Source organism: Rhinatrema bivittatum, chromosome 7 (assembly GCF_901001135.1).
Source record: "Rhinatrema bivittatum chromosome 7, aRhiBiv1.1, whole genome shotgun sequence".
Taxonomy (NCBI): domain Eukaryota; kingdom Metazoa; phylum Chordata; class Amphibia; order Gymnophiona; family Rhinatrematidae; genus Rhinatrema; species Rhinatrema bivittatum.
The window spans coordinates 92,144,525-92,162,922 of NC_042621.1; positions in this window are offsets into that span (position 1 = coordinate 92,144,525).

The following is an 18,398-nucleotide window of genomic DNA, read 5'->3' on the forward strand; positions in this document are numbered from 1 at the left end:
AATGTGCAACCCATTGACATTTGTAAGGCAGCTACATGGTCCTCACTGCATACCTTCACATCTCATTACTGCCTTGACCAGCAAGCAACCACGGATGCGAAGATAGGGCAAGCAATACTGCACTCTCTATCCTCCTGTCCACAGTGACTGCCACACTGTCAATGATCACGTCCAACCACATATGTCATATATGACGTGATCGGGAGCTTTGGACTCCCATGACAGCATGGCTAATTCAGCCCTGCTATCGACGGGAAAAAGCAAGTTTGCTTACCGTAAACGATGTTTCCGTAGATAGCAGGATGAATTAGCCATGCTGACCCACCCTCCTCCCTGGCAGTCACCTAGTCTTCGACTACACTACAGCTTAATTACAGACTGAGGAGAGTCCGTTACTTTCCTGCGCGGGAACATACGCGCAGCCGCAGAGAGCAAAGCTCTGTTCTCTGCTTTGACAAGCTCCGCCTCCCGGGCCTGATTGACAGATCCCATGACAGCATGGCTAATTCATCCTGCTATCTACGGAAACATCGTTTACGGTAAGCAAACTTGCTTATATGCCATACTGGGTCAGACCAAGGGTCCATCAAGCCCAGTATCCTGTTTCCAACAGGGGCCAATCCAAGTCACATGTACCTGGCAAGTACCCAAACATTAGAGAGATCACAAGCTACTATTGCTTATTAATTACCGTAATAATTTATGGATTTAACCTCTAGGAACTTATCCAAACTTTTTTAAACCCAGTAACACTAACTGCTGAAACCACATCCTCTGGTAATGAATTCCAGAATTTAACTATGCGCTGAGTGAAAAAGAATTTTCTTCGATTAGTTTTAAATAAGCTACTTGCTAACTTCATGGAGTGCCCCCTGGTCCTTCTATTATCTGACAGAGTAAATAACCAATTTACATTAACTTGTTCAAGTCATTTCATGATTTTGTAGACATCTATTATATCCCCCTCAGTCGTCTCATCTCCAAACTGAACAGCCATAACTTCTTTAGCCTTTCCTTATAGGGCAGCTGTTCCATGCCCCATATCATTTTGGTCGCGCTTCTCTGCACTTTCTCCAGTGCAGCTACATCCTTTTTGACATGTGGTGACCAGAACTGCACACAGTATTCAAGGTGTTATCTCACCATGGAGCAATACAGAGGTAATATGATATCCTCCGTTTTATTTTCCATTCCCTTCCTCTATCTGCCTCAGTGTCCTGCCTACAAAAGACTATGGAGATTCCCCCTGCAGGAGCGGTACATAAGAACATAAGAACATAAGAAATTGCCATGCTGGGTCAGACCAAGGGTCCATTAAGCCCAGCATCCTGTTTCCAACAGAGGTCAAAACCAGGCCACAAGAACCTGGCAATTACCCAAACACTAAGAAGATCCCATGCTACTGATGCAATTAATAGCAGTGGCTATTCCCTAAGTAAAATTGATTAATAGCCATTAATGGACTTCTCCTCCAAGTACTAATCCAAACCTTTTTTGAACCCAGCTACACTAACTGCACTAACCACATCCTCTGGCAACAAATTCCAGAGCTTTATTGTGCGTTGAGTGAAAAAGAAGTTACTCTGATTAGTCTTAAATGTGCTACTTGCTAACTTCATGGAAAGCCCCCTAGTCCTTCTATTATTCGAAAGTGAAAATAACCGAGTCACATCTACTCGTTCAAGACCTCTCATGATCTTAAAGACCTCTATCATATCCCCCCTCAGCCGTCTCTTCTCCAAGCTGAACAGCCCTAATCTCTTCAGCCTTTCCTCATAGGGAAGCTGTTCCATCCCCTTTATCATTTTGGTTGCCCTTCTCTGTACCTTCTCCATCGCAACTATATCTTTTTTGAGATGCGGCGACCAGAATTGTACACAGTATTCAAGGTGCAGTCTCACCATGGAGCGATATAGAGGCATTATGACATTTTCCGTTCTATTAACCATTCTCTTCCTAATAATTCCTATCATTCTATTTGCTTTTTTGACTGCTGCAGCACACTGAGCTGACGATTTTAAAGTATTATCCACTATGATGCCTAGATCTTTTTCCTGGGTGGTAGCTCCTAATATGGAACCTAACATCGTGTAACTACAGCAACGGTTATTTTTCCCTATATGCAACACCTTGCACTTGTCCACATTAAATTTCATCTGCCATTTGGATGCCCAATCTTCCAGTCTTGCAAGGTCCTCCTGCAATGTATCACTGTCTGCTTGTGATTTAACTACTCTGAATAATTTTGTATCATCTGCAAATTTGATAACCTCACTCGTCGTATTCCTTTCCAGATCATTTATATATATATATATATTGAAAAGCACCGGTCCAAGTACAGATCCCTGAGGCACTCCACTGTTTACACTTTTCCACTGAGAAAATTGACCATTTAATCCTACTCTCTGTTTCCTGTCTTTTAACCAGCTTGTAATCCACGAAAGGACATCGCCTCCTATCCCTTGACTTTTTAGTTTTTGTAGAAGCCTCTCATTAGGGACTTTGTCACGCCTTCTGAAAATCCAAATACACTACATCTACCGGTTCACCTTTATCCACATGTTTATTAACCCCTTCAAAAAAATGAAGCAGATTTGTTAGGCAAGACTTCCCTTGGGTAAATCCATGTTGACTATGTTCCATTAAATCATGTCTTTCTATATGCTTTACAATTTTGTTCTTGAGAATAGTTTCCACTATTTTTCCCGGCACTGAAGTCAGGCTCACTGGTCTATAGTTACCTGGATCGCCCCTGGAGCCTTTTTTAAATATTGGGGTTACATTGGCCACCCTCCAGTCTTCAGGTACAATGGATGATTTTAATGATAGGTTACAAATTTTAACTAATAGATCAGAAATTTCATTTTTTAGTTCCTTCAGAACCCTAGGATGCATACCATCCGGTCCAGGTGATTTGCTACTCTTTAGTTTGTCAATCTGGCCTACTACATCTTCCAGGTTCACAGTGATTTCGTTCAGTTCGTTTGACTCATCATCCCTGAAAACCATCTCCGGAACTGGTATCTCCCCAACATCCTCATTTGTAAACACGGAGGCAAAGAATTCATTTAGTCTTTCTGCAATGGCCTTATCTTCCCTAAGAGCCCCTTTAACCTCTCTGTCATCTAATGGTCCAACCGACTCCCTCACAGGTTTCTTGCTTTGGATATATTTTAAAAAGTTTTTATTATGAGTTTTTGCTTCAAAGTTTTTGCTTCAAAGCTGAGCAGGACAAGGTCTTCCACCTAACCAGACCCCTCCCACTTGGATTGAGCCCGCAGGTTCTGGGGGGCCATCAGGAATGTTAGTAGTCGGACTGGGCTGGGACTGGGGACAAGGCTGGAACTGATGACAAGCAGGAATGAGAGACCTGGTTTGGAAATGGAGTCACTGGCTAGAATAGGAGGCAAGGGCTGGAAAGGGAGACACAGTTTGGAAGAGAAGGCCCATAGGGAACAGGAAGCCACAGGGAAGACAGGACAGGAGTAGACAAGGACTGGGCAGGACTAGACAAGCAAGCACCAGACTAGAAGGCCCAAAGGCCACAAGGCAGGACAAGAAGGCCAAAGAGGCTGCATAGCAAGGCAAGAGGGCCAAGGAAGCTATAGGACAAGGCAAGGAAGTCTCAGGGCAAGGCAAAAGAACTAAGGAGGCAACAGGACATGGCAGGAAGGCCAAAGAAGCTGCAGGGCAAGGCAAGAGGGCCAAGAAGGCCACAGGGCAAGGCAAGAGGGCCAAGGAGGCCACAGGGTAAGGCAAGAGGGCCAAGATGGCCACAAGACAAAGCGAAGCAAGAAGGCCACAGAAGCCATGCAGTAGCAAAGCAGGTAGACCAAAGCAAAAAGCCAATATGACTCAATGACAGGCACTGATTTGTGGGAGAGGTAGGGTTAAATAGGGATGGCCTTGCTGAGTCATGAAGCCTTTAAGGAGGTGGCTAGAATGGGAGTGAGTGTGGATCAGTGAGGACCTCTGCTGGTGGATGGGCAGGCTAGAAGCCAGAATTGTTATACAAGGTCTGAAATGGTGGAGGAAGAAGAGAACGTCTGCGATGGGAGAAAGAGAGAAGGACAATGTCTACAGTGGGAGTTAAGAAGGTTTGCAGCAATGGGGGAAGAAAAGGAGAAAGAAGGTCTATGATAGCAGGGGAAAGAGAGAAGATCTGCAGCAAGAGGAGAGAAGGTTGGTGGCAAAAAGGGGAAGGAAAGAAGAGAGAAGGTTTGCAGTGGAAGAGGGAGTAGGAGATAAAAGATTTATTAATTTATTAATTTATTTAAAAAAAAAAAAATTATGCCGGTATTTGGTTATTGCCATCATATCGGTTTACAATGTAGAAAACAATAATAAAATATAATATAAAGCAATATAAAAGAGTTACTAGTAGTCTAATATAAAATACAAGTTTCGTTTAAACTTTATTCCTGCATGACTGAATTGAGAGGGGGAAAGAGAAAGTCTATACAGAAACATCTGGTGGCTGTATGGACTTTCTCTGGCTGTGTTTTCTTGCAACATTGTCCAACACAGAATTCTCTGGTTTTTATAGAGAAATTATTCCAGTGAGGGATTCTGTGGAACTCACAGATCACACGGTTTGAGTCACCTAATTAATTACAGTTCTGACAAGATGTCAAGAAGAAAATACAGCTGTTCTTACAAGGCTAGCTATTCTGCTGAATACCATGTTCTTAAAAGGTCGTGTAAGGGAAGTGACTTTATATTTTGTTCAGTTTGCGCACAGATATTTCAATTAAGGACAAGGATGTTGCTAATTGTAAAACTTACATAGAAAGTGCATCGCATAAGCAGAGAGTAACTGTGCTGGAGGATAAATTGCAGATCCAATTACAATTTGTAAGTTTAAAAAGTGAGCATTCTCAGAAAACAATGGAAACTGAGAAACTTTTTACTGGGTTTTTGATCAAGCACGCCCTGCTGTTACCGACAGCAGATCATGCAGGCACACTGTTTAAAAGAATGTTCAGTGATTCTAGTATTGCCAAACATTATGCATGTGGATGTCACAAAACTACAGCTATAGTTAACAATGCCCTTGCACCACATTATATCAAACCTTATAAAGACAGAGCCCTTTACATTATGGAAGCAATGATCTATATGTAAGTAAATTGTATCCTTTATTCGTTCGTTTACTTGAACCATTATCAGGACAAATTAGATTGGGCATGCTGGAGATGCTGATTTTCAATGATTCTATTGCAAATGGAATTTTTAATCTGGTGAAAGAATTCTTCATGAAGAAAGGAATCCCTTGGGCAAACTGTGCTGAATTATCCATGGATAACGCTAGTGTGAACATGGGAAAGATAAATGGTTTGAAGAAACTGATTTCTGATCAGAATCAGACTGTGTATGCATAGGGATGCTTATGTCACCTGATTAATGTGCACTGAAAAAGGGTTATTTCCTTTTTCAGTGGATCCTGGTTATGTTGTGTCTGTTATTTTTAATTACTTTTCAAAGTAGGAGTAGAGAGAATGAAAAGTGTTTTAAGAATGCTTGAAGAGTGATCGAAGATTTGGCAGTAGGGATTCAATGCCAAGAAGTGCAGAGTCATACATCTGGGGGTGCGGCAATCCAAAAGAGCTTTATGTGTTAGCGCTATCGGCCGCGGCAGACCGCGACCGGGACCGGGTGTCATGGCCGCCGGCCGCGGTCGGCCGCGACGAAGAACGGACCCGGGGTAGCAGGGGACTCACCCGGATCACTTAGGTGGACGCCGGGGATCTGCAGGACAGACTGCCCTGCCTGTTCGCGTCTTCACCGCCGCCTGTGCCGAGCCGGCAGCATGGCTCCGCGGCCAGCTGACTCCTCCCCCTGCTCTCCTTAGGGCAGCGCGCGCGGCTGCTTGCTATTCTTAAAGGGGCCATGACAGGAAGTGTCATGGCTCCCTCCACAGCTCCTCCTTCCGCTTCCTGTACTTAAGGCAAGGGCTGTGCATCCAGTCCTTGCCTTAGTATTGAGGTTCCTGCCTAGAGTGTGTTCCTGGCTCCTGGTTCCTGTTCTTCATCCCGCCTTCTCTCCTGCTCCGTGGACTGATTCTTGGCTCGACCCTGGTACGGCTTTGGACCCTTCTCCTGTCTCGACCCTGGTACGGCTTTGGACCCTTCTCCTGTCTCGACCCTGGTACGGCTGCGGACCTTTCTCCTGCTTTTCACCTGGACTGGATTCGGATCTCGCTGGTATTTTGAACTTTGGACCAGACTTGGACTTCTCTTGGATTCCATCCTCAAGACTGTCACGACCTGCTGGAGGCGCCAGCCGTCTGGAACCCACGACCTGCAGGAGGCGCCTGCATCCAGACCTTCTACAGTCCTCAGAGGAATCGCCTAAGTCCCAGCGGCCGGACCCCTACGGGCCTCTCCTGGGGGGGTCGCGTGCTTCCAGGGTGAAGTCTTCTAGCAAGAGTCCTTGGTGAGCAAGGCCTTGCCCTTCGACGGTAGTCTTACCGCGATATAAGGGCCCACATTCATAACATTATGTGATGGGCGGTGAAAGACTAATGTGCATGGATTGGGAGAGGGACCTTGGTGTGACAGTGTCTGGTGATCTGAAGGCGGTGAAGCAATGTGACAAGGTGATAGCTAAAGCCAGAATGCTGGGCTGCATAGAGAGAGGAGCAACCAATAAGAAAAAAGAGGTTATAATTCCCTTGTACAGGTCCTTGGTGAGGCCTCACCTGAAGTACTGCGTTCTATACTGGTGCCTGTGTCTCAAAAAGGATAAAGACAGGATAGAAGTGGTCCAAAGAAGAGTGACCAAAATTGTGAGGGGTCAGCATTGGAAGACTTATGAGAGGCTTAAGGATCTGAATATATATACCCTGGAAGAGAGGAGGTGCAGGAGAGATATGATACAGACCTTCAGATACCTGAAAGGCTTTAATGATGCACAATCATCAAACCTTTTCCATTGGAAAGAAATGAATAGAACTAGGGGTCATGAAATGAAACTCCAGGGAGGACGACTCAGAACCAATGTCAGGAAATATTTGTTAACGGAGAGTGTGGTGAATGCTTAGAATGCCCTTCCAGAAGAGGTAAGAACATAAGAACATAAGAAATTGCCATGCTGGGTCAGACCAAGGGTCCACCAAGCCCAGTATCCTGTTTCCAACAGTGGCCAAATCAGCCACAAGAACCTGGCAAGTACCCAAACACCAAGAAGATCTCATGCTACTGATGCCAGTAATAGCAGAGGCCATTCCCTAAGTCAACTTGATTAATAGCAGTTAATGGACTTCTCCTTTTAATTGTCGAGGTCCTTTTGCTAAAAGCATATTAATTGAATTTTGTGTTCCCTATACTGGCTCCCAGTTTTCTTGTAGATCAAATTTAAAGTGCTACTACTGATTTTTAAAGACTACATGAGGATTTGCATCTGTGTATCTGTTCTGCTTTGAAAATCTATATTCCAATATGTCAGCTATGACAACATAAGAACATAAGAACATGCCATACTGGGTCAGACCAAGGGTCCATCAAGCCCAGCATCCTGTTTCCAACAGTGGCCAATCCAGGCAATAAGAACCTGGCAAGTACCCAAAAACTAAGTCTATTCCATGTTACTGTTGCTAGTAATAGCAGGGGCTATTTTCTAAGTCAACTTAATTAATAGCAGGTAATGGACTTCTGCTCCAAGAACTTATCCAATCGTTTTTTAAACACAGCTACACTAACTGCACTAATCACACCAGCAACAAATTCCAGAGTTTAATTGTGCGTTGAATGAAAAAGAACTTTCTCCGATTAATTTTAAATGTGCCACATGCTAACTTCATGGAGTGCCCCCTAGTCTTTCTATTATCCAAAAGAGTAAATAACTGATTCACATTTACTTGTTCTAGACCTCTCATGATTTTAAACACCTCTATCATATCCCCCCTCAGCCGTCTCTTCTCCAAGCTGAAAAGTCCTAACCTCCTTAGTCTTTCCTCATAGTGGAGCTGTTCCATTCCCTTTATCATTTTAGTCACCCTTCTCTGTACCTTCTCCATCGCAATTATATCTTTTTTGAGATGCGGCGACCAGAATTGTACACAGTATTCAAGGTGTGGTCTCACCATGGAGCGATACAGAGACATTTTGACATTTTCCGTTTTATTCACCATTCCCTTTCTAATAATTCCCAACATTCTGTTTGCTTTTTTGACTGCCACAGCACACTGAACCGATGATTTCAATGTGTCATCCACTATGATGCCTAGATCTCTTTCTTGGGTGGAAACTCCTAATATGGTAACATTGTGTAACTGTAGCATGGGTTATTTTTCCCTATATGCATCATCTTGCACTTATCCACATTAAATTTCATCTGCCATTTGGATGCCCAATTTTCCAATCTCACAAGGTCTTCCTGCAATTTATCACAATCTGCTTGTGATTTAACTACTCTGAACAATTTTGTATCATTTGCAAATTTGATTACCTCACTCGTATTTCTTTCCAGATCATTTATAAATATATTGAACAGTAAGGGTCCCAATACAGATCCCTGAGAGACCAAATCTTGCTGGATAAAATTACCTCCAGCTCCGGAATCCAGGAAAGCGAGGGTTTCCAAGGACCCTCCAGGAAATTCCAAGGTAATGGGTATCATACTCTGAGGAGCTGTGGCACAACCTAGGAGGAGCTTCTCCCGACCTCCTAGGTTCTGGAGTTTTCCGCACGCTCCTGACAGCGTGCCAAGAAATGGCCTTTCTGACCACAGTAAAGGCACAAGCCCAACGAGCGGCGGCGTTGTCTCTCCTCAAGGGAGAGCGGTGCACGTCCCAACTGCATGGGTTCAGAGGCAGAAACATCAGGACGGGCAGGCCTGGGTGAAGGCAGCGGGCATGAGGAACTGCGGGCAGGGCTGTGCTTTGTCGTGCGTAACTCTTGTGCTCGCTGTTGCAGGCGGCGATCGATGTGGGCAGCCATGTCAATGAGGGCGTTAAGATCTTCTGGGAGATCCCAGGCGGCAATCTCGTCCTTGATGCACCCTGACAACCCTTCCAAGAAGATGGCTTTAAGGCTATCGTCCTGCCAACCTACTTCCTGAGCGAGAGTTCTGAAATCCATTGCATAGTTCACCAGGGAATGGGATCCTTGGCGAAGCTGTAGCAATTCTGACATGGCTGAGGCCTGGCGGGCGGGTTCGTCAAAGGCTTGGCGAAAGTTGGTGACAAACTGCTGTAAGTCATCCAAGGAGGAGTCATTACGCTCCCACAGGGGTGAGGCCCACACCAGGGCCTTACCATCGAGCAGGGAGAGAATGTACGCTAGTTTCCCACGGAGTCCGTGGGAAACTGCCGGGGCAAAAGCGAGAAGCACACGAAACACTGGTTCAAGAACCACAGCAGATCCTAGCATCTCCAGTGTAGCGAGCAGGCGGTGGCAGCTGAGTCACAGGTGAGGCTACATCCTCGGGTCTCGAACCCACAGCAGGCAAAGAACGGGTATCACGGGCATCCATTCAGGCAGCCAATTGCCCAACGGATCCGGCCAGGACATCCAGGTATTGTTGCTGTTGTAGCTGCAGAGCCAACCCAGGAAGATCCTGGGATCCCGGTACCTCGGCCGAGTCCATGGCCTTGCAATCTGTTGTGAGTGAACGGTTTAGTGGACCCTTGGTCCGACCTGTGAGAGACTGGGGAGAGGTGTACTACAGTCTTTGGAGAGTGACAGGTTGGGAAGCGGATACCAGGCAGGAGCTGGAGGTGAGGTTCACCCTGGAAGCCGGTACTCCCCCGAGAGGAGCCTGTACGAGCCCAGCCGCTGGGACTTAAGTGATTCACCCTGGAAGCCGGTACTCCCCCGGGAGGAGCCCATAGGAGCCCGGCCGCTGGGACTTAGGAGATCACGGAAGCTGGAGCAGGCAGGCAGGGATCAGGAGACAGGCAGGAACTGAAGCAGGCTAGGACTGAAGCAAGCAGGAACTGAAGCAGAACTGGCTACTGGAACCAGACAGGAACTGAAGCTGGACTGGCTACTGGAACCAGACAGGATCTGAAGCAGGACTGGCTACTGGAACCAGACTGGAGCTGAAGCAGGACTGGCTACTGGAACCAGACAGGAGCTGAAGCAGGACTGGCTACTGGAACCTGGAACCAAGCTGGAACTGAAGTAGAACAGGTTACTACAAGCAAGCCAGACAAAAGCAAGACTTGGGCACGGAGCAAAAAAGTCTCAGGCAGGAACGGAGTTGCTAACGCAATAGCGCACTCCGGGGCATGGAGAAACAGAGGACCACAAGGAACCCCGTTGCAAGGCAAAGTCCTGGGCTCCGCGGCGGCCTTACATAGGACGCGGCGTCTGACATCATCGATAGGGCGGAGATTCCAATGGTGGGAAACGGCCTTCATGAGCGCGGGTTGTGCGCGCCTAGGGAGAAGGCATCCAGGCAGGGCTTCTTGGCGGCATTCCCCCCCACGGGGATGCCGCGAAACAGGCTGCAGACCCTCAAAGACGGGCCGGGACCAAGGAGGTAAGGGCCTAGTCACGGCTGCCGCGACTGGGACCGCAACCATAATGTCATCTAAAGAGCAGTTTTAACGAATTTTCTATGACAGAGGCTGCAATCAGTCCTTTACCTACTCTTAGAAATATCCCCGCCCATTCCTTCTGGGAAAAACTTGTCTGCACGTCAATTTCCCAGGCCGTCATATAATTGGACTTGGTGAACTCTTCCCGGCCCAATAAAGTGTAGATGATCAATAATAATTTAGTGGCTTGATCAACTTTCTAGGTAATTAAACAGAGGGAAATTCTTTTTATATAACTCTCTGGTGTCATATAACTATATTACGTCACAGAGAGACCACATACATTGAAATATAATTTATCATTTATTAGAAATCACAAGGTATTCACCTATCTAGACATTTTAAAATCTAAACTCACACATTCAACCACCATTCACACACCAACATAAAAATCTATATTGCACAAACAATGTTCAACAATCCTAAATTACAATTAACAAGTATACATCATTTTTACTGCTTCAAAGTGTCATATCCAATTTTTTCAAATGTTTCTTGACCTTTTTCTTGTATGTCCAACAAAGGATCTCCTTGTTTCGCCTTCCAATCAGGCTTCCTCAGGGACTTAATCTCAAAAAGCTGGTTATTTATCTCTCAATGTTTATATCTTGAGACTTTTGTTCTTATACCATCACTAAAAAACTAAAAACAAAAAAATAAAAAAATAAATTTATTTTTTTTTATTATTCCAAAAGTCAATCAGTGTGAATCAATAACCGTTATATCAACCCGAAGCTTACCTCTCATAAGGTACAAATCTCCACACAATTCTCATTCTACCATCGGTATAGCTCAAGGTTATTTCCAGATAAAGGTATCTTCCCGAACCAGCTTTTGATCACTACAACAAACAGCCGAAACATTATACAAAACCTACACCACGTAACTATATCCCAAATCGAATTTTACCCCATATCTCAATTTACTCACGCCTCTCAGTAGTGCAAAACATTACAACCAAGCATCACCGCTGGTTCCAATCTTTTAATAACTCGTCTCAGACAATTCATAAGCATTAATTCAATGTGGAACCTTGCGTGTACAACACGCAAGGTTCCACATTGAATTAATGCTTATGAATTGTCTGAGACGAGTTATTAAAAGATTGGAACCAGCGGTGATGCTTGGTTGTAATGTTTTGCACTACTGAGAGGCGTGAGTAAATTGAGATATGGGGTAAAATTCGATTTGGGATATAGTTACGTGGTGTAGGTTTTGTATAATGTTTCGGCTGTTTGTTGTAGTGATCAAAAGCTGGTTCGGGAAGATACCTTTATCTGGAAATAACCTTGAGCTATACCGATGGTAGAATGAGAATTGTGTGGAGATTTGTACCTTATGAGAGGTAAGCTTCGGGTTGATATAACGGTTATTGATTCACACTGATTGACTTTTGGAATAATAAAAAAAATTTTTTTATTTTTTTATTTTTTTGTTTTTAGTTTTTTAGTGATGGTATAAGAACAAAAGTCTCAAGATATAAACATTGAGAGATAAATAACCAGCTTTTTGAGATTAAGTCCCTGAGGAAGCCTGATTGGAAGGCGAAACAAGGAGATCCTTTGTTGGACATACAAGAAAAAAGTCAAGAAACATTTGAAAAAATTGGATATGACACTTTGAAGCAGTAAAAATGATGTATACTTGTTAATTGTAACTCTTGATCAACTTTCTGACATAACAGTTCAAAGGCAGACTTCCCTTGTTGTAAATGACCCCCAAGTAGGGAAGGATGAGCGAAATGTCGTAGTTGTAGGTAGGGATAAACATCGGATTTGGACAAATCGAATTTCAGTTGCGGGACGATAGTGTAATAAAAAATCAAAACGAATGAAGAATAGCGACCATCGTGCTTGGTGTGGCTTCAGTCGTTGTGCTTTCCTAAGGTATTCCAAGTTTTTGTGGTCTGTGTAGACCGTAATTGTATGTTGCGCTCCCTCCAGCCATTGCCTCCATTCCTCGAAGGCCATCTTTATAGCTAACAATTCCTTGTCTCCAATCCCGTAGTTCTTCTCGGCCTGGGAAAATTTGCGGGAAAAATAAGAGCAGGGGAGTAATTTTCCCTGGTTGGAATGTTGGCTAAGTACTGCTCCTACCGCCATGTCCGAAGCATCCACCTCCACAATAAATGGACGCATGGGATCTGGGTGACGGAGACAGGGTTCTTGTAGAAATGCGGTCTTGAGATCCTCAAAGGCCTGTACAGCCTCGCTAGGCCAATTTCTAGGATCCGCCCCCTTCTTGGTCAAGGCCGTGAGAGGTGCCACAAAGTGAGAGAATCGAGGGATGAAAGTCCTGTAAAAATTAGCAAACCCAAGAAAGCGTTGTAGGGCACAAAGTCCCACAGGTTGTGGCCACTCCCGGATGCTAGCCAATTTATCAGGGTCCATTTGAAAACCAGTGGTAGAGATGATGAAGCCCAGAAAAGGTAACGATTGTCTGTCAAATAGACATTTCTCCAGTTTTACAAATAACCGGTTCTCTCTCAAGCGTTGGAGGACTTTTCGGACATCTGTGCGATGAGCAGCCAGACTCTTGGAATAGATTAATATATCATCAAGGTAAATGATTACTCCTTGATTCAACATGTCCCGAAATATCTCATTCATTAAATTTTGGAATGCTGCCGGGGCATTACAAAGTCCAAACGGCATCACCAGATATTCGTAATGGCCGTCTCGTGTATTAAACGCGGTCTTCCATTCGTCTCCCGGTTTTATCCGAACCAGGTTGTATGCCCCACGCAAGTCCAGTTTAGTAAATATATTAGCTCCATGAAGGTGGTCTAGTAATTCAGGAATCAGCGGGAGGATAAATCGATCCTTGTGAGCTTGGCACGGGTTCAAATGTTGGGCCTGTTGAAGATATACTAAATTCTTATGATCCGTATATATTGTTATACGGTGTTGAGCTCCTTCCAGCCATTGCCGCCACTCTTCAAAAGCCAGTTTTATGGCAAGCAATTCTTTGTCCCCGATGGAGTAATTATGCTCCGCTGATGAAAATTTCTTAGAAAAATAGGAGCAAGGATGGGAGGTCCCTGAGATGTCATGCTGGCTTAAAACAGCTCCTACATCTTTCAGCAGAAGCGTCCACCTCCACAATAAATGGACGTTTAGGATTGGGATGTCGAAGACAGGGTTGTTGGAGAAAAGAGCTTTTAAGCGCTTGAAAGGCCTGTTCAGCCTCAATAGGCCATTCCTTGATGTGCGACCCTTTATGGGTAAGTGCGGTGAGGGGTGCGGCCAGTTTGGAAAAGTTCTTAATAAAACTACGATAGTAGTTTGCGAATCCGAGGAAACGCTGAAGTGCACGTAATCCTTTCAGCTGGGGCCACTCTTGGATACATCTTAATTTGGAAGGATCCCTCTGGAAACTATGTTTGGAAATAATATACCCCAGGAAGGGTAAGGATTCCTGTTCAAAGATGCATTTTTCGATCTTGGCATATAAACAGTTCTCTCTTAAGCGTTGTAACACCTGAACAACATTTTGCCGATGTGTCTGTAGATTGGAGGAAAAAATCAAAATGTCATCGAGATAAAATACCACGCATACATAAAGTAGGTCTCGGAAAATTTCATTAATGAGATGCTGAAACACTGCAGGGGCATTAGTCAATCCGAAGGGCATAACAAGGTATTCATAATGACCATCTCTGGTGTTAAAAGCGGTCTTCCATTCATCACCCTCCCGAATTCTGATTAGATTATACGCTCCTCGTAGGTCCAGTTTAGAAAACACTCTGGCTCCCTGTAGGCGGTCAAAAAGTTCCGCTATCAACAGTAGAGGGTATCGGTCCTTGATGGTAATTGCATTAAGTCCACGGTAGTCAATACAAGGGCGTAACGTACCGTCTTTTTTCCCAACAAAGAAAAACCCAGCCCCTGCTGGAGATTTGGATCGTCGAATGAATCCCTTCTGTAGATTTTCTTTGACATATTCAGTCATAGCACAAGTCTCCAATGCGGATAGCAGATAAACCCTACCACGCGGCAGGGAAGTTCCAGGAACCAAGTTAATGATACAATCAAATTCCTGGTGCGGAAGCAATGTATCTGCAGCCTTCTTGGAGAAAACATCGATGAATTGTTAATACTGGGAAGGAAGGCCCTCCAGATGAGTGGTGCAGATAATGGTACTAGAGGCATTGGATTCTTTAATGCAATTTCCACCACAGGCTGGACCCCAATGAACCAGTCTTAGTGATGTCCAGTAAAACTGTGGGTTGTGCCGTTGCAACCAAGGAATCCCAAGCACAACTGGGTGAATGGCTTTCTGAATGATATAAAAGGTGATGCTTTTGGTATGATTCGGTGCAATATGGCAATCCAAGGGAATCGTGTGATGAGTTATTCTCCCTGGCAGAGGGTCTCCATGGATGGAAGAGATGATTAAAGGCTTGGGGCACAGATTGGTAGGGATATGCAGTTGTTCCACCACATCTTGCAGGATGAAACTTCCTCCAGCCCCAGAATCTACTAACGCCAATGTAGAAAATTTGTGATCTCCTAGAAGCAGGGTTATTTGTAATGTGAGTGTAGGAGCAGGAGTAGTGATGCCTAGGGTTACTCCTCCAATATACCCTAGGCTTGGCAGTTTCCCGGACGAGTAGGGCAACGGGCAATGAGATGACCCACTCCTCCACAATATAAACAGAGACCTGCCTTACGTCGCCTTTGTCTTTCTTCTGGAGAGAGAGGTCCAAGACTCAACTGCATAGGTTCTTCGCCCGACCTCTCTGTGTTGGATGTAGATCGAGCTGCCGGGGGAGAGAAATGAACAGAACTAGACACAGTCGTGTGTCTACTGGTACTATATCCTTCACGAGCTCTTTCTTGTAAATGGCGATCAATCCTGGTGACAAGATCAAACAAAGAATCCAAGGAGTGAGGCAACTCACTGGCCGCCATTTCATCTTTAATTTTGGATGACAATCCCTCCAAAAATATGGTCCGGAGACAGTTCTCCTCCCAATGGAGTTCTGATGCAAGAGTTCTAAACTCTATGGTTTAGTCTGCCAACGAACGACCTCCTTGGTGGAGTTGAAGAAGCTTGGAGCCAGAGGCTACTTGTTTTCCTGGATCATCAAATACTGTTTGAAACAGTTTCAGGAACTGAGGAAGATTTTGCAGAATAGGATCTGATGGTCTCCAGTAGGGGGAAGCCCATGCTAGTGCCTTGCCTTCCAATAAAGATAAAATATACGTAGTCTTGGTTAGATCCTCTGGAAAAAGAGAAGCTTGTAGCTGGAAATGCATATGCATTGGTCGAGGAATCCTTGGCATGAACGAGGTTCACCAGCATAACGTGGAGGAATAGGCAAAGGGATCATAGAACGGTCATTACCCAGCCTTACGGATGGTGGTGGAAATGATGGAGGAGCTGTCTGGACCGCAGCAATGGAATCCAGCCGGGCGTTGAGTCGCTCCAGGGAAGCGGCCATAGATTCTAATATCCGTTGCTGCTCCATGACTTTCTGGGCTAGTCCAGGAATGGCTTGACGAGCAGAAGCCTCTGCCCGGTCCATGGCCTTGGTATTCTGTTACGAATCCGGAAGTGGACCCCTGTTCTGAGGTAAGGTTAGCACTGCCAAAGAGGGAGTTAACCCTCTCTGGTCCCTACCGTCGGAGGGCAAGGCTTGAAGGTTCACCAGTCAAGTACAAGACTTCGCCCTGGAAGCTCGCAGTTCCCCCAGGAAGGGCCAGTAGGAACCCGGCTGCTGGGACTTAGGAGACTCCCTTGGGACTGAGGATTGGTCTGGATGCAGGCGCCTCCTGCAGGTCGTAGATTTCAGACGGCTGGCGCCTCCAGCAGGTCGAGTCAGTCCAGGAGTCGAAGCCGAAGAGTAGTCGAAAGCCGTTTCGAGGGTCGAAGCCAGGAGAAGGGTCCGCAGCCAGTCCAGAAGCAAGCCAGAAGGATCCACAACCAGTCCAGTAGCAAGCCAGGAGAAGGGTCCGCAGCCAGTCCAAGGTCAAGCCAAATGAAGAACGACAGCCGGTCCAGGGGTCAGAAAGCCAAGAATCAGTCCAACAAGGAAGGAGAACAGAAGCGGGAAGAAAACCAGGAATGGAGACCAGGAACACCAGCACAGAATCCAGAACCAGAAGCCAATACCAAGGCAAGGTCTGAGAAGCAGATCTTGCCTTAAATACCTAACATGAGGGAGGAGTCTCAGAAGGGATCCACGACCATTTCCTGTCGTGGCCCCTTTAAATCTTGTCTTCAGCCGTGCGCACACGGGGCTCTAAGGCAGCCAGGAAGGGGGAGGAGTCAGCTCAGCCCCGCTGGGCTCCGCGGCCGGCCTAGGCAGCGGCCAAGGCTGCAGGAAGAACGCCGGAGGCTCCCTGCTCCTGCAGGAGCCTCCGGGCCCACCCGACACTGCGGGTGAGTACCTGGTCCCGGCCACGGACCGCCGCAGCTGGCAGCCATAACACTAATAAATTTAAAGGACTCAAATTGTAAGCATCTCTAATCCCATAGCAACCTAAACTTAACTAGGAACTGAACAAAATTAAATGAAGGTAGCAGTTCAGCAGCAAGAGGGGGCGCCTTCCAGTCTTTTGCATTGAGAGTCACATGTATGAATTTTTACCCGCCAGTGAGAGATTGTATTTGTGTACCCAGTGCAAAGAGCTCCTGTCACTGAGAGAATGAGTCTGATCTCTGGAGGCTAGAGTGGCAGACCTGGAGGAGCTGAGGCAGACAGAGAGGTATATAGATGAGACCTTCAGGCACACAGTAGCCAAGTACCAACTACAGTCTGGCAGCCCTGATGCTGCCTTGAAGGAAGGTCTCCTGGTCAGAAAGCATCCTGTAACAAGGACCTGCTCTCCAGATGATGCATTGTCCTCTCGCACAGAGGATGTGTCTCCCAGGGCTACTGCCCAGGACAGAAGGGTTAGGTCGACCATTATAGTTGGTGATTCGATTATTAGGAATGTAGATAGCTGGGTGGCTGATGGGCATGAAGACTGCCTGGTAACATGCCTACTTGGTGTGAAGGTAGTGGACCTCATGCATCACCTAGATAGGATTTTAGACAGTGCTGGAGAAGAGCCGGCTGTCATGGTATATGTAGGCACCAATGACATAGGAAAATGTGGGAGGGAAGTTCTAGAAGCCAAGTTTAGGCTCTTAGGTAGAAAGCTGGAAACCAGAACTTCCAGGGTAACATTCTCTGAAATGCTCCCTGTTCCATGTGCAGGTCCCCAGAGGCAGGCAGAGCTCCAGAGTTTCAATGCCTGGATGAGACGATGGTGCAAAGAAGAGGGATGCAGTTTTGTAAGGAACTGGGGTACCTTATGATGAAGTGGGGAGTCTTTTCTGAAGGGATAGGCTCCACCTTAATCAGGGTGGAACCAGGCTGCTAGCGCTATTCTTTTGAAAAGGAGATAGAGCAGCTTTTAAACTAGGTCAAAAGGGAAAGCAGACAGTCGCTCAGCAGTTCATGGTTCAGAGGGAGGTATCTTTGAAGGATACTAATGAAGCATTAGAGTTAGGGCATCCCAACAGAGAGGTTCCAATAATAAGAAAAGTAGTCCATGTGTCTATAAGTAAAGAATCACCTGTGCTAAAAGATTCCAAATTATCCCTGACAACTGAAAAGCAGAATGTTAATACAAACAAAAAAACAGACTTTGAAATGTTTGTATGCTAATGCCAGAACTGAAAGAAGTAAGATGGGAGAGTTAGAGTATATAGCAGTGAATGATGACATAGACTTAATTGTCATCTCAGAGACATGGTAGAAGGAAGATAACCAATGGGATAGTGCTATAACAGGGTACAAATTATATCGCAATGGCAGAAAGGAGCAACTTGGTGGCAGGGTGGCGCTTTGTGTCCAGGATGG